This window comes from Corvus cornix, chromosome 9 (assembly GCF_000738735.6).
Source record: "Corvus cornix cornix isolate S_Up_H32 chromosome 9, ASM73873v5, whole genome shotgun sequence".
Lineage (NCBI taxonomy): Eukaryota > Metazoa > Chordata > Aves > Passeriformes > Corvidae > Corvus > Corvus cornix.
In genome coordinates, this window is record NC_046339.1 from 16,488,763 (window position 1) to 16,505,730 (window position 16,968).

Genomic DNA, 16,968 nt, shown 5'->3' on the forward strand with positions numbered 1-16,968 from the left:
GATTTTTTACATTTATATATGGTGGCTCCTTTTGTGGTTAAAATGTTCAAGTTTTTGGTGGTTGGGGGTATGTCCATTTGGTTTATGTCTAAATCCTTTCCCTGATTGTCCTGCAAAGTGCTGAGCATGCCCCCTTCAAAAATCAAGCCCATGTCTCAAAAGATGTGCTCAAAGGAGACAATTTAATGTTATGCATGACAGAAGAATAAAAAATAAAACAGCATGCTTAGAAAATTGGCAAAGAAAGCAGAAGAAATCTGGGACTCACATGTTATTTACAGTAGGGTCCTGACTCCAAGGCAAAGTTCTTCCTAGTCCAAAACCCATCTTCAAGGTCATCTTGCCCTTCTTCCCTCAGATTCAGCTGCCTGTATAAATGCCCTTACCTTTGTGAAGGTAGTGGGAGCAGAGGCTCTGGTCTTGAACACAGGATGGGGGAGCATTGCTGGCAGACTCACGCGTGAGCTTTGCTATTATCATCTGCAGAGAGCACTCCCGTGCAGAGCTATGCTGGCCTGGGTGGATGCAAAGCTCTGCTCGAGGTTTCAGCACTGAGCAGGAAAGTCTCAGATCTTTGGTGCCATTTGTGAAGTTAGGGAGGTGTGGCTGAAGATCTGATTTTGGTGCCTGTTGCATGGCATGAGACTTTGAAATGCTGATGTTCTTGAATCCCAGGCTAACTAACAGCCCAGGGTGCTCTGTGTTATGGGGCTGTTCACTGGTGTTCTGCCACTGGAGAAATTAGAGTGATTTTCTGTATCCAAGGAGCCCTGACTTTGTTGCAGCTGTTGTAGAAAGGAAAAAGGATTTTATCGCAGGCTGGGCCATGTGTTTGCACAGCTGGTGCTTCCTCTGAGTGTTGAGATGTGATCATACCTTCAGCTTCTACTTTGGTGGAGCTGCAGAGTGTGAGGAAGTGGTTCTGGTTTTTGCGTCTGTGGTGGACCTTTTGTGACCTGAAGTCAGTGATTGTTTGGAGGACTTGCTGGCAAAAACAGTGGTGGATCTTCATGGTAGGGAGGCAAACAAATCCTACTGGTGGAACAGCATTGTAATGGAAGTTCATTTAAAATTATGTTATGTGCTTTGTTTACACCAGTCTTTTTTAACATACATGCTTAGTAAAAGGAGGGAAGTAGGAAGCAATACAGTAAATGAAGCCAAGTTACTGCACTTAGAAAAATAGATGTCATATTTTTGGGTAGATATTGACTTACATGTATTATACTTCACTGATCTTGCTCCTTGATCACACGATCTGTGCTAATTTACACAAATCTATTTCCTGTAAGTTAACTCAAAGCATTTGTCATGTCTAAGTTCATGGTAACACACAACAATTGGTAGGAATAGCAGCCTAATGATTTCCACTCTGATAATGCTGTGACTTTTGCATAGGTATTTAATTACAGAATTTTGGTTCCTATCAAAAATAAACTTAGCAAATTTATTAGTTTGAAGAAGGATGTTAAATAATTTTCTTAGACTGCTCAGTACAAATCACTTGGAGGCTATGTAGAAGTCTCTCCTAGCACTGATAGCAACATGAAGAATCACACATTGTTTTGAAAAAGTGTTAAAATTCCCAGAAAATTCTGTGAATCTTTGGGTGAAGCAGTAAAAATATCTCGTATCTGTTAATCTTGTTCCCTCACTTACCCTGCTGTAGCGAACTGTCGAAGGTTATGTAAGAACAAGGAAACTTTCCTTAAAAAACAGAACTTGCAGTGAACATACTGAAGATCAGAGCTTGCCTACTGAACCGGCTCTTCTGTTCAGGTTTGACAGCCTGTGCTTTTTTCTTCTTATTTGTTGAATCCATGGGGAAATAAAATGAAGAGAAAGCAGCATCTCCTCTTTTGTTGCTTCACAGGTTTCAAGGTCCTGCCCATTTCTGGACAGTTTCAGTTTATTTTCCGGTTGCTCCTGCACCAGCTTTGCAAATGAAAGGTTTATTATAACCACTGGTGTAAACCTTTAGGGCAAACAGCCAAAGTGCAAATATGTTGCTACATTTTGACATCCCAAAGGTGTCTAATCACAGCAGAATTGTGGTTTTTCTGGTTTCGTAGCACACCTCTGCACAGCCCAGCAGTGGGGTCAGTCAGGGGGAAAAACTGGATTTATTTGTACTATTGCACTTGTAAAAAATCCAGTGAACTAGAAACCACCACTGTATTTCTACTTGCCTGAGTTACGTTATTTCAGAAAAGAGCAAGAAACAAGGGGACTTTTGTGTGTGTAAAATGTGGCTGGTTACAGTCACATTTTCCTTGTAGGCATTTGCAGCTAAAATGAGCTGAGATTATCCACAAATCTCATTTCCCCTTGTCTCAGGTGATATCAAGAGCCTCCTAACAGGATTACAAGGACTTTGATTTGCCTCCTGTGCTGACTGCTGACGATGTGGCACTGCTACATGACAAGAGGGATAAAGGAAGCTGCTGTGCCCGGCACAGTGCACACTCTGGCCTTTCTCTCTCAGTGTTGCTTTTTCTTATTTTAGATAACACTCCATGGGCAGAAAATTTGTCAGCTGACTTTTGTGTTGGCCAAATGCTTTCTCTCACTATAAAAACCAATTTCAATAATTTTTCTAAAAGGACACCAAGCTTGTGTTGGTTTTAAGTGTCAGTTAAGCAGTCCAGATCAAGAATGTGGTAAAATCTTCATCTAGCAAAAGCTGTGGCAGTTGCATTGAACATCCTCCAGAAAAACATAATCCCTTTAATCCCCAGAAGACTTTGACTTGCCCATGTAAAAATCAGATTGTCTTCTCTTCACAAAACCTCTAACAAGCTTTACTAAGTGTCTGATAATAAAAGTGTCCTGTCACCATAACTACATGTCTTTGTCTAGACCAGAACCCATTTAGTCCCCGTCAATGGATATGGAAAAAAAGGAGAGGCAGTCTTGGAGAACCAGTACAGCACATGAAAGATAACTGAGCACCTGTGGAATATGAGCAAAAATAGGTTTGAGTACTTGAGAAAAGTACTAATGAATAGTAAATGTGTGAGAAATAAAAGGAAACAAGGGGAAATTGCCTGATGGTCATCAGTATCTAGTGTCTTATCTTAGGAGTGAAGTGTTATAAAGGAATACTCTGGAGAGGATATCCATGCAATGCAGACAGATGATCAAGCTTTAGCCAAAGCAGCCACTGCTTCTGCAGCAGTATCACAGATTTGGGATGCCATGGTAGGATTCAGGCCCATGCTTGACCAGAGGCACAGCCCAAGGTTGGCATCCCATTGCCAGATGCAGGGAGATGACACTGTGTTTATTGGTGTGTTCACGTTCTAATCTTCAACTCATTCTTTAACTGATTTTCTTCTTGTGCTATCTCAGTTAGCTCTGGGATCTGCAATATAGCAGCCTGGGATGCTCCCATGGGGGACAACACTGTACTCAGATCTGTATGGTGTTATAGTCCAATGTCCCACCAGCCCTCAATAAACTATTTCTCCCACCCAGGAGTTCTGTGATGGGTGGGCTTGTAAGGAGAAGGGGTGCGAGAGAAGCCTAACATCCATGCTAGGGATTTCTTTTGTGGAGGGGCTGTGTGCTTCAGGACCTTTTTCCATATCTCTGAACTTTCATAAATTGGAATGAGTCAGAAGATGGTTGAAGTTCTCACTTAGATTATGCCAACAAATTAGAAGATTTTTATAAGCAGCAATCAAATATACCATTTCAACCTTTTTGAAAAAAAGAAGTGAGAAAAAAGTAAGACCCCTTGTTTATTAAATGCCAGTGTTTTTTATTTAGTTACTACTGTTCAGTAATTCTTCTAATTTTCCTTAATTTCTAACTTTTTGTTATTTTTATTCACCTGGATTCTGGCCAAGAACATCAGGATGTCTCAAGACACTGACCCTATGAATATTCTCTAACTCACTCTGTAAGTGAAGATAATTTCTAGAACTGATGTTAGATTGGTCCTGTAGAAATCTTGGTAGCGTTTTACTCTTTGTGAGCAGTGGGGAGTAAAATGAGAGCTTAGTGTCTAGATTATATTGATTTTATAATTTTTTTATTGCTGTAAATTAGGTATTTTCACTTTCTCTATTGAAACTTCACTACAGAGGGGGATCTGAACCAAAGTCTTTAAAAGGCCCCACTATAAAACTTTAATTTGTGGCTGATTTCAAAGGGTTTTTTCAAATTTGAAATTCTTTCATCTTTTACATGCCTGTGCTAGAGAAAATATTGTTCACATCCAAATATGTTAAATTATGGTAGTCCCATCTTTATGTACTCTGTTGAGCCCACTATTGCTGTGTTTTTATGTACAAACAGTAACTTTTAACTTTTAGCAGCTTAACAAATTCAGCAATTTTCTAAAAATTAGCTCAAGATTTATCACAGAAAATCTAGCACTAAACAGACAGGCTGGGCTATCACATGGAGTTGGAATGCATTAAAATCCAGTACAATTTAAAAGTTTCAAATATTACACTCTTATGCTTCTACTTCACTGCATTTCTTGAGGAATTTAATGTGAAAGCTGGCCTTTAAGAATGTGAAAAGTTAATATTTCTGCTAAAAAGATGTTTTATTAGGCTGTGCTGTTTTGCTCATGGTGCCATTAGCATATTAATAGCTATGTATTTTAAGAACAGTAAAATACATGTCTCTGTACGGTACAAGATAATGTGAGAAATTAAAAACAGTGGATTCTCTGTCTTCCTACCTCTAGGTAGCTGTAGCATGTGACCTCATTTTGGTCCATGGCTATAAAAATACCCCATCCTTAAAACATAGCTGTTACCTCAAATAACCCATCCATACACAGAGTTATATTGCTGGCTTTCCAAATCATACAAATTACTCTGAAGTGAAAACCGCAATGGAAACAGTCCAAACTCACATTCTTGGCTCAGCTCATCATACCCTATGTTATATTTGCCAGTTCCCTTTTCCATGAGCTTTTAGGATCATTTACAGCAATGTTTGTGTGTCACACTGGACACTCAAACCAATGTTATCTTCTCCACGTTCATTAACGGCTGCTATCAAGATATAGTATCAAGAAGGAACAAATTATTGTGAATCACAGGGCACATATATATGGTTTGAGCTTCTTTATTATGTTAAAAGATGGCAGGTTTTATTGTGTTTATATACTCCTTGTAGTAAACATTATAATTTAATACTTCAAAAATAAATAAGGCAATCAAGAGATGGAAAACATTTTTGTAATGTGCCACAAGCTGTCATCTTGTTGCTCAGAGCTTCAACCAATCATTCATTAATTTCTTGGTTGTTAAAGTGCCTTTGAGGGGGTGTTTCTTGAAAAAGGATTTCAATTCAAGACAACATTCAGATAATTGGGATATCTGATCTGCACTGGGCATGTTCCATGAGAAGTAATTTCAGGGGAAAAAAAGAGACATTGTCCAAAATTTCCACATGCATGTAGCACTGGTAGGTGGCAATTCTGCAACGTACAGTCTGTAGTTTATGTTGTTCTGTGCCCCATTAAAAAGATTGATTGCTCCATGATGACTTGGTTATAAGAATCTAGGCTTAGCATCCACTATTTGATAGCTGAAGGCCAAGGTGGACAAAAATTACTCTATGAAGAGGAAAGAAAGAGAATATATGAAAACAGGCTTGAATATAAAGGATAAACTTTTTGATATGTTCAGTTGAGAGGCACAAGTAGGATCCATACTGCTTAACATACTTAGAAGAAGCTAAGGATCAGGTTATGATATTCTACTGTATCTGACATGTCTCATGAGTCTTCCAATAAATCTATTAAAAGCCAGTTGGATTAGGAAAAGAGGATGTTATTCTGTAAAGGTAAGTGTGTCATAATCTCACTATTGAATGGCAAATCCTCTGAAGAATTTTTCCTAGAGTACTTTGGAACAGATATGTTATTACTATTGTTCACCATAACAGACAAACGGGGCTGAATTATAAAGACAACAACTTCTCCCTGTAGAGGCAGGCTATATAATTCCAGGTCCTGAAAAATGAAGCAGCTACATGTTTAATCCCAGTGTTTGATTTCCTCTTTATTCATGGGAAGGACAGATTAGTTGGTGATTTCAGCCTTGAGTGAGTGTATCAGCTTGCAGGGCAGTTGGTTCTGAGACTACTCTTGCTTCAGACTAATGATCTATCAGTAACTTCATGAATGGACTACTACTATGCTTGTAAGTGCTGCCATGGCTCGTCCCAGGCTTACTGCAGCCTTTTGGTATCAACCACTCATGGATGTTTGTACTGCCGCAAACATTTGGATGATGACTGCTCCTCACAATTTTTTAGTCTCATGTGAGTATGGTTATTCATTCAGATGTAAAAATTATTTGCTATTAAATTATTAATTGAAAGATTTCATGTATGTAGTCTGGAAGAAAAAAATTGATATGATGTGAATGACTAGTTATGCAGCATAAATAAAAAGTGGGAAAGAGTCCAAGTGGATATTTCACAAATTCTTTGCATGAGGTTTGTTCATCTCCAGCCCTTTCCCATAGCCCAGTGAAGTCAATGAGAGTTTGGAGCTTTGGCTCAGGCATTTCAATTGTTTGTCCTACAATTACAATAACAAACACAGCAGTAGTCTGTTTGCAAACAGCTGGTAATTGGAAAAAGGGCTGAAGTTGTCAGCAAATGTATTTGTCAGCACTGATTTGACCAGTTGTACACATTACCTTAAATGACATTTCTTCCCTTCCATGAGGAATGTGGAGTCTGTGTCCAACGAGTTTCCTCAGTGGCTGTCATGTAGTGAGCATGGCAATCTGTGGTGTGTAGCCTTTGCATGTTAAATACCCTCCAGCACTTGCTGTTTATTATACAGAATGAATAGGCTAGTTTCCAATTCAGTTATCAAAAAACAGTCCTGGTAACACAGTAGACATATTTGTGACAAGTGGATTTAGGCAGCTCTGTCCAACTTCAGATTTGCCTATTGATAACAGTTAAATGTTCCCTCTTGGCAGAAGATGGCAGGAGAATGATAGCACTTCTAGAAGAAAAAGATATCTCTGTCCAAGCTATAGTTTTTTTTTTTTTTTTGTTTGTTTGTTTTGTTTTGTTTTGTTTTTTAGGTTAAGAAACATCCTAGCACACAGTTACCTAAAACAAATTAAGCCTGTGTACTAGTCGCCAATGCTCACAGAGGAGTTTATTGAATTCCCCTACTTTTTTACATCCTTTTTAGAAGCTCAAGTGTCTCTTCTGAACTTATCTGCATTTCCAAAGGTCCATCTGCCTGAGAACTGTGCTGAATCCCTGGCTACAGTAGAACCCTCCAGTGTGATAGCACAGACAGCTCTTCTGCCTGTGTGATGTAAGTCCTGCTGTTCTTGCACTTTCTCACGTTTTCCTTTCAAGTTTGCAAGAGCCAGCAGCTATCACATCAGCTCACGGCCATTCTCCTGTTTCCTACACTCTGTGTGGAGATACCTTCCTTTTTTTTTTTTTTTTGTAATTTTTTTCTAAGAAAGTGAATGAAAAACACAAATTCCAGTCACCAGTCACATTTGTAAGCTGAGACAGGGTTATTGATCTGGTCTGAAGCTTGTATGTTCTTTCTTCTTTATGGTTTGTGGTTGGTCCACAGGTGCTGATAGCAAATGGTTATGGATGACTTGTTAATCATCTCGTGGGTTTTGTGGTTTGTTTGTTGTTTTGGGGTTTTTTTCCCCACATATATTGCCATCTACCCCTGTCGTCTTCTGTTTGATTTGCCTGCTTGCTGTATTAATCTCTGAATACAGAGCAGGTGCCTCTACAGCCTGGACATTCTGTGGAAAAAAAATATGTTGGCTTATATTTCCTTCTAAAATTGCCTGTTTCTTTCTATGGCCTACAGATAGGAGTGAAGGAAGGGGTCACTGGTGGGTGTGCCTCAGCCCTGGCCTGTGTGTCTCATGCTTCTGTTACTCAGGCAGCTGTAAAACCAGGAAATACTATTGGTACTGTTATTGATATATGAAGAAAAAGCAAAGCATAAACGTGAATTAATAAAGTCCTTTGTGAAGCAAAGCAAAAAAATGGATTACACGAGACCAGTTTTGTGGCAAATTATTTTTGTTTCTTGTAGCAGTGGGAAACACAGAGAGTAGAAAGCTCTTATTTCTCCTAATCTCAGACAGATCCCGATTTGGATTCCTTTGGTTAGATAGGAAAAGAGCAGGCTGGAGAGAAGTTATGAATCTTGCTACTCTCCACTGCATTGAAACATACATTACAGGCTTCATGGGAGTGAAATCCTCTCCTGTATTTCATACTTACACTATTGTCACTTCTCGACTGTAGCAGCTACCATGGTTTATTGCACACCTTGTTTGCTACAGTTCCCTTTCCCTAGCTTTTCAGATTGTGGCCATGAAGGTTGATATGGAAGTTTGCCTTTACAGCATACCAGTAATGGATTGAATAATCCGCAAGCAGTCAAGGAAGTGAACATTAATGTTCAACATTAATGTATAGGCAAGGGGTCTATAAAAACATTACTGGTTTTGCAAGCGTGAATTTTGCAGTCATGAGGTTAAGCAGCAGTTGATGAAATTAAATGGCGAAGTGCAGAAATATCAGCAATTCATTATGATGCTCAACAATTAGGAAAATAGCTTGTGTGATGCATATTTGATCAGCTGTGATGATGGCATTGTTGATGATACATTAGCTGTCTAGTGGAAGGGTGTTCTGTCTCTTGTGTGTCTTTTTCTTTACCCTAACATTCTGTGTGCTTTCCTTCATGGTCTTTCCTTGTTGTTTGTAGACTTCTCTTTGGGCTGTTAAAGATAATGTTTTACATTGGCAAACTTGTAATTATCTTCGGCCACCAACCTGTGATCCAGAGCACAGCCTGGCTCACCACAAACACCCTCACCACGGTTCTTAAAAGGCAAATCCTAAAGTGGAAAATGGAAGACCTGGAGTCAAAATTATCTCATTTCTATTTGTCCCATTATTACAAATGGAAGATGGTTGAATATTATTCTACCAGTAATCATCATGTCAAGGCTAGAAATATTCTATCCATAGGGATCCAGTGGACACTATGCTTTTTAAAATATTCTATATGCATGATAAGACTTTCTTCTCTGTTGGCTTGCTAATCGTTTTGACTATTTCTTTTGAAGTAAGAAACAGATGGCAGCATTCACTGTAATAAGTGCAGCAAAACATGCCAGCCAGTTAGGGATGTTTCAACTGACTGAAAACCTGGATCCTTTTCCAATATTTTGGTGATTTTTTCCTCCCTCTGTATGTCTAGAGGAAATTTTTATTTATAATTTGTTTAATAGAATCATAAAATTAGAGATTAAAGGAATCTTAGGTCATTAAATCTCTAGTAATGAACCTAAGAACAAAGAGCTGAAATGCAATTTATGGATTTTTTGTTTTCCAAAGGTTTGTTATTGTCTGCCAGAAGATAAAAAAACCTCCAAATCAAAACCCCTTGTTAAGGTGAACCCCATCCCTCACTTGAACATACAGTATAAACTGTATCTGTGTATGATCTTAAAATATTTACTATTTTTTCAAACTCTCCTTCATTCAAGGAGTTAATTTTCAAATATTGTAGCATTTAAATATCTTTCTTCAATCCTTAATGTTATGTTCCCAAAATTGTGAAATTGTAATTCCAGGAGTTCATTTCTCAGCAACATTTTACAGGCAATATACGCCCTTCTCACTTCCTCATCAGGGGAGATTACTGTCCTCACATTTCCTACCAAAATTAGGAAGAGTTCAAGATATTTTAGATCCCTCAGAAAAAGAGATTCTTCTTTGTCTCGTGCTATGAAACTGAAATTAGAGGTCACTGCTGAAAATGCAGGTCACTACTGATCTGCTCCTTAAGCACCTGTTAATACTTTCTAGCAGTCAAGTATTATTGAGAGTATGGGAAAAAAGGCATTTTGGCTTCTAATATGTGTTTTAGTCCCTGGTTATGTAGTGCTTTGATCATTTTTTGTTAGGTATTTTGCAGTCCTGTCCTCACTTTTCCACTGTTTCACCTCAGAAGGAGAACTATGCAGATTTCACTGCTCTACGATTTTCAGTCCAACTACTATTTTTTAAATTTTATTTTATTCTCCTGCTTTTTGTTGCAGCATTTCTATTCTTAAGATTATACTCTCTAAATGTCTACTTTAATACCATTATGTATATTTTTCTACTAATCTTGTGGAATCACTCTTCTTCAATGACTTCTCAATTGTAGTCAATGAGCTTCTAAGGATGTGACTTAAAGCAAAACTGGTGCCACTTATTAGGGTTGATGTAGCCTATGAAAGATGAAATTCTGCTTCAGGCAGTAAAGCAATTTTCAAAGCACCATATTGGCTTTTATCAGGGTTGGTCTGCTCTTCCTAAATGAAGACATTCAGTCTGTTTATGGGTGACTATGGTCACTCTGGGAAGCATTTGGTGGTAGTTAAGGGTAAAATACTGATTGTTCTTCAAAATTAGAAACAACTGGTAGTTCTTCAGTGATGATTTAAATTTCTTTTTAAAATTCTTTCAAATCACAAAGCTGTGTGTTGTTCAGAGATTGAATGCATTTGAACTTATGGAACTTTTCATTTAATGATGCTCTCCATTGTTTTTGGCTAAAGCCCAAGCCTCACATCCTTAGTTGCAGGATTCCTTTCTGCAAACTCCATCCTTTGCTGAAGCCTCAGTGTAACATGAGACCATCCCTGTTTCCCAGCAGGCAGCACATTAAAGGTCTGCCTGGTGACCAGCTGCAAAGACAGGTGTTATTCTGCTCTTATTTTTTCTTTTCCTTTACTTGGTCTTGTAACTTCCCTAACACACTGTCAAGGCCTGAATGAAATGAATGATTAAACTTTATAAGATTGGAAAAAGCTCTGATTCAGGCAGTGTGGAGCTGGGGATTTTGGTCTAAAGTTGAATGTCCTTAACTGCTTGTTTGCCACATTTTCTTTGGGACTGCAAGAAGCTGAGCCAAACTGGAAATCCAGCTCATAAGGATAACTGCAGGGATCACAGGCATTGAGCATTTATCTTTTCAGGGCACTTAGCACTGGCAGCACAGAAGTGTACATGCTGCAGGAGCCTCAAGGCTTGGATATGGCACACTTGTACTCTGCACACAAATGTTTCCGTGTAAAAATCTGAGAGCCCTCAGTGCACCCCTCACTGGTATCTATCCCACACCCATGGTACCTGTGTGTTGAGTCTGTCTCACTGCAGTCACAGGCTGTGTGAATCAGAGACTACCTCTGTAGTTTCACAGAAGAATAAGTAAGGTTAAGAAGAATGATGTGCAGTGAGATCCAGTACAAAACCCAGTCTAGTTGCCTGCCCCGTCATTGATGAAATGTAACCCTTCTTCCTGCTTTTTTCACTATTGCATGCTCCCAATATTCTGTTTAATATCTAATTTAAACCACAGCCTTCTCTGCCACAGTCAGTTTCTCATGCTTGCCTGTACAGTACCATGCACACCTGTGGTGTTCTCCTGGTAACACAGAATCACACATTTTAGGAGCAGATTATTTCTCAGAGGACAGCAACTGCTCTAACAACAAAGAAGCGACACCTGGAATTTAAACCAATCCACAGGTTTAACTTTCTTTCTTACCAGTGAGAACAGCTCAGTCCAGTAATGCTCTATCCATCACTTAATATAATTCTGGGTAAGATTTAACACTCTACATTGGCTTTGTGGACCAGTCTCAGCCAGTTGGCCCACATCTGGTTATTGCAGCCTGGATGACTCACTCTATCCCTTGAAATATCCCTTGAATAGTAAAACTTCAATTCATACTCGTATTTCTCTCTTCTAGAAGAGTTCAGGCAACATTCTGAATATTTATCAGCATTTTATATTAAGTTTTAAAAATTATAGCGAGCTAGAACATGTAGAAATGCTGACAGTTCTAGGTTTTCTTTCTTTCTCCTTTGTCTGTCTTAGGTAAAACCCAAATGATGCTCACTGGGATTTTCCTTAGGAGTTGAATAGATTTGAGTCAGACCTTATTAAAGATATTTAAAGCAAATACCCATGCTCACAAAACTGTATCAGGATATCTCATGTGCTGGACATGAATAGTGATAATGTTCTTGTGTCCACTGTGCTCAGAGATTTCTACTACCCCTGACCAAAATGCTATCCTTGACTTAAAAAAATACTATACATCATTTACTGCCTAAAATTGTATCAAGCTGGAGATTTTAGTCAATGGCAGAACTCCTGCTTGTGTCAATGGAAGAAAGTGCAACAGTTATAGTTGAAAGTTGCTTTAGATGCTTCATATTATTTGCTTTTAAACCAGAAGTGTATCTGGAGCCTCTGTTGCTTGAGGCAAAACATATTTCTTGGAAATTACTCTTACAGAAATCAGGGATTGACAAGCTTACATTTTTGAGTACAACAATCAAGATATCAGTGGACAGAAATATTCCTTTAAATTTTTCAAGATTATTTACCTCGGTAATGTATAAAATAGTATAGACTTACAGATCCTGTTTACTGGAAGGGGCCTTCACAGGAAAAGTGTGACCTTGTAACAAAGCCTGTTTCCCTCTTTTTCTTTGCTCTCACATGGGGTGTAGCTGAATTTCCATAACAACGCCAGTGAAGCTGCAGTGATATCTGACAGTAGAGCTGTGGTGCTCCCTACTTTCAGTTCAACCCTTGCTTTAGATGTACCACTGCTCTTGTATTTCCATTGCAATCTGCTTGGGCAAAGCAGGTTAGGAGTCGTTCTTGTGAGAAACACATCCACACTGCCCAGGTAAAATGAGAGCATGATGCCCAAGGCTCAGAAGAATCAGACCCAAGCCCTGGTTCAGTGGTCCCCTGTTGTGTACCAGCCACTGCACTGTCTTAGCACAGAAAGAGTTCAGAGTTTCCCCACTCTCTGCTTTCACACCAGCCAGCCAGTGGCTTCAGGTTCACTAATAAGAAATTCCTTGCCTTGGGAAGTCATTGAAATAGTATTTGCAAATATTACTTCCAGTGTAGTTTTCAAAGTACTTTTTTTAAAAAAAGTCAGTGATTGTGTTCAGTCAAAAGTGTGTTAAAGCATCAGTAAAAGATAGAGCAAAACTTTTAAAGCAACAATGGATTTTTTTTTTTTTTTTTGAGAATTAATACTTAGATGCTATAAACTGGGCCTGCTACAGCTAAGTATTACAAATGTCTGAACTGTGGTATTCTTATTACAGGAATATTTCCCATTGAATTGAAATAACTTGCCCAGAATTCCTACGTGTCCATATTTTTCCAAGTCATATCACAAACCCCTTTGGAAAGTAGAGATGGATGTGCTGACAGCTGTGGAGTTGATTCTTCACTGCTGCTAATTATAGCATGGCTGAGTTCTGCAATAGGGCATCACACAAAATATTTGTCTTATCTGGACAAGTCTGATAATCTGGAGAGGAGTAATTATTTTCTTCCCTGCTCAAAATGGTCTGCAGATACCAGGAAAAAAAGCAAACCTAGTTAGGGTAAGTGACTTCTAGCATTTTTTTGAAGATCTGCCTAAAGACTGGGGGTCCCTCAGATAATCTGGTGTAATTTTTTTTATAGTTGTCTTCTGTTCTGAGGAAACTTTGCTCTTTCTTTTCCCTCAGACAGCAGGGATACTGGATGGGCATTAAACAACAATTCCTTCTGGTTTCAGAAGAGATTAGTTGAGCTGAAGAACCGTGGAATTTGTCTAAGCATTGGTTAACCCCATTACAGTGGGTTGTTAGGTTAGTGGGATACCAAAAGTGCCTGAATGTGCAGTGCTTTGTTCTATGTTCCTTTTAAATCAAGGGTTTATTTCTGAGATTTCGGCTGTGGCTATGACTTGAGACTTCTTTCCCAAGGTTTTAGGATTTAACATTTTGATTCTGGGTCTGGAAGTATCTTGGCAATGTTGATGCTGACTTTGGGATGAGTTGCTGTACCACAGCAACTGTACTAGCAAGAAGAATGCCACACCACCTCTCTGTGGCCATGTACCGAGGCTGGCCCACAAAAGGGTATCTTTAATTCCAAACAGCCATTCATCTTAGGCTTCATGTGCAGAAATGTGCTCTTGCACAGTAAGATTTAATTTTGATTTTCTTACCTTGATATGCTGTTGATTTCAGTGATATTTCATCTAATTTTCCTTTGCCTGTCACATGCAGAATCCAGCTCTGAGAGACATGGAAAAGGTCCTAACACGTAGGGCCTGACATACTTCACTAAAGAACAGACAGAGAGAAGGTGAAACTTTTGAGACATATCTAATAATGTCTCCACCTTTCTTCTCCCGCTGGGAAGTCCTTGAAGACAGCACTTGGCTGTAGAGTAAGTCAACGCAGCCCTGAGTGGACTGGCAGAAATTTGTATAAATGGGTCTGCCAGAAGGGTAGAAAGTCGTTTCATAGCTTGTGACTTATGAAAGATATGGAAAACACCACCAAATTTCAAGTGTGTATGGCCACATTCTCTATAAAACAAACCCTGTGAAACTCCTACCCTGCTGTGTTGAGAATTGAGAGCCATGCCGATCTGAAGGTTCAATTTTCAGCTACTGTCTCCTTTTGAGCCTCTGATAGCATGAGAACATGGGCATCAAAAAGCACCGAGGCTGATAGATTCATGTGTTCCCTGCAGGCACATCCTACACTGCACCTACTGCAGTCCTGAGTTCTGCACTAAAAAAGACGTGGTTTTGTTGCAGATGCAAAGGTATTTAGGGGTAAATCAGAACAGCCTTGTCTCTGAAAGACACAAGGATGTTTCTTTGTGAGTGAAACCCCTGAAAAAATAAAATAAGCAATCTTCTCTAAAGATCCATCACAGAATGCATTAGCCAGCAGAGGCAGCACTGTCAGAAGTAGTGACAGAAAATAGCTTCTGAGAAAGTGAAGCGTATTTAAGTTCTTTCAAGTAATAAGGGATTTGCTTTCAGCTCTGTGGGAAATACAAGACTTGATAAACATCAGATATGAGCTGAAGCTACAATAGAATCTGTTTGCATTTCTGTATTTGGATTTCAAACAAAATTCCAGAGAGTTTGTAACTAGGGACTTCTATCAACTTGTTGTTAATATGTGACACCTATATATAAACACAAGATCAGAAATTGAACTAAAAAACAAATTTAGGTTCTGCAGATTGACAAGATACCATACATCTTCCAAGTTACGATATTTATTTCTGTATGTTATTAAGTAGTAGCAGCAAAGGCAACAGAATACATTTTGGATAACCCCCTTTAATAGTAGGCTAAGTTAAACTGATTTTAACTTGCAGTAGGCTGGTGAATATACCCAGGCAGTTACTGTGGCTCAGCCAATTTGAAGTAGCTTGAATTCCTTGCATCATCTGGCAGGTGTAACTTTTTGTTTTGGGTAGCGGAAAGCTGTTGGCTGCCCAAATCTCAGATATCTCAATTTTCACAGACTAACTGCATTTCTGGACTCCTGTCTACAAAAGGTAGAATGTGATATTCCTTCATGGAGGTTTATAAAGATACAGCTGTAGAAGTAACACACTTTCAGTGTAAAAGGACCCAATTCTGCAAATCATGTTCTGTTAGTACTTTTCCAAGATATCTCATTTGTATTTCTTATTGGGTTTTTTCCACAAAAACAACTAATGCTACTCCAAATCTCAACCCTGTACTGCACAAAAGCTGTGCATTGAGCTGGCACCTCCTTTCTCTTGAAAGCATTTGTAATTTCATTTTTGGACTGTAAGGAATGCTGCTGATATGAAAAACACCAGCTTCTCCAAATGCATTTCTCACCACAACATAATGACTATAATCCGATCATCAGATTTATCATGCTTTAATTTGACCAGATATGTCAGTAGTTTAGAGGGTTTTGCACTAATAAATTGCTTTAGGGTAAAGTGAAGTACCTTCAAATCATTGGAGATTTCATTGTGGAAAATTTTGCAAAGCTGCATATCCTAAATGGCTGCACTCCAGAGTCTGGAATTCAAATCTCATTTACCGTAAATGACTGGCAACCAGAAGATGTAGAAGTTTTTTTAAACATACCTAATAGAATATAGAGGAAAGGGGGCTGATTTTTCAATTCCTATATAATGCAACTGGATTTATTCAAGAAATTAACTGTAAATAAAGGAAATACTTGTTAGATAGTAATTGTGATAACGTGTAATACTTGAAAGCAATACTGTGAGATTTGACATGTTCTCAAGTAGTGGATATAGAGCTTCTTTTGTTGCTTCTGTGTCATTTGGTGATCCCTTTCAGGTGTGATTGTGGAAGAGCTCAGTGCTGATCTGCAGCCTCAAGTTATGGAAGCCCAGTGGGAAGAGAGAAAGACTTAAATGGAAGGTGAGTGCTTTTCAAAGTCCCACATCTGGGTCCCTAATGGAAGTTACATGGATGTGGGTGGGGTCTAACCTAGGAGTCTAATGTTCAGCTGGCAAATCGATGCTCATTATCCATGGTCCTCCCTACCCTAAGCCACCACCTGGAAATCAAGTGCCTAAAAAAAGAAATTTGGCATCTAAGTATGGACTGTTATTTTCAAAACTATGTATTGACTTAGATAACATCTGTTTGAGTGGACTAATAGGCACTGTTTAGCTCTACATGCTTTCAGTATGCAATTAAAAATACAGTAGCTTCCATTCTAATTTTGGTAACTGACAGTTACAATTATGAACATTGAGAGGAATAATATTTTGCAATAAAGAAGTTTTTCTTTATTGCTTTGGGGGGAGTTATTTATCCATCTGCTGCATCCCATAGCAGTCATTCCTTCCCCCATTCATACAAAGGAGCTCCTTCCAGTTTCCTCCAAAGAAAAAGTTTCTATTTTGAGGAAAAAGAAGGAAAGCAAAATAGAGCAGAGAACAAATGATGTCTCTAAATATTAATGAAGGACTTTTAGTAGGTCTTGCCAAATACTGTGAACTAATCAGGCTCTTGATGGGCCACATAGTTCCCATTGCCACAAGTAGTAGACTAAGAAACTTGGATTCTATTTCTG

General features: G+C 38.7%; 1 long non-coding RNA gene across 1 annotated transcript in view; it reads left to right on the plus strand.

The window, feature by feature from the left end:
• The window catches only part of LOC104693428, a 248,792-nt gene that overhangs the window by 186,336 nt on the left and 45,488 nt on the right, over nucleotides 1-16,968 (plus strand). Inside the window, exon 9 of the long non-coding RNA XR_005602585.1 lies at nucleotides 16,224-16,307. This is a non-coding gene — a long non-coding RNA (uncharacterized LOC104693428). The remainder of the gene's footprint in view (nucleotides 1-16,223; nucleotides 16,308-16,968) is intronic.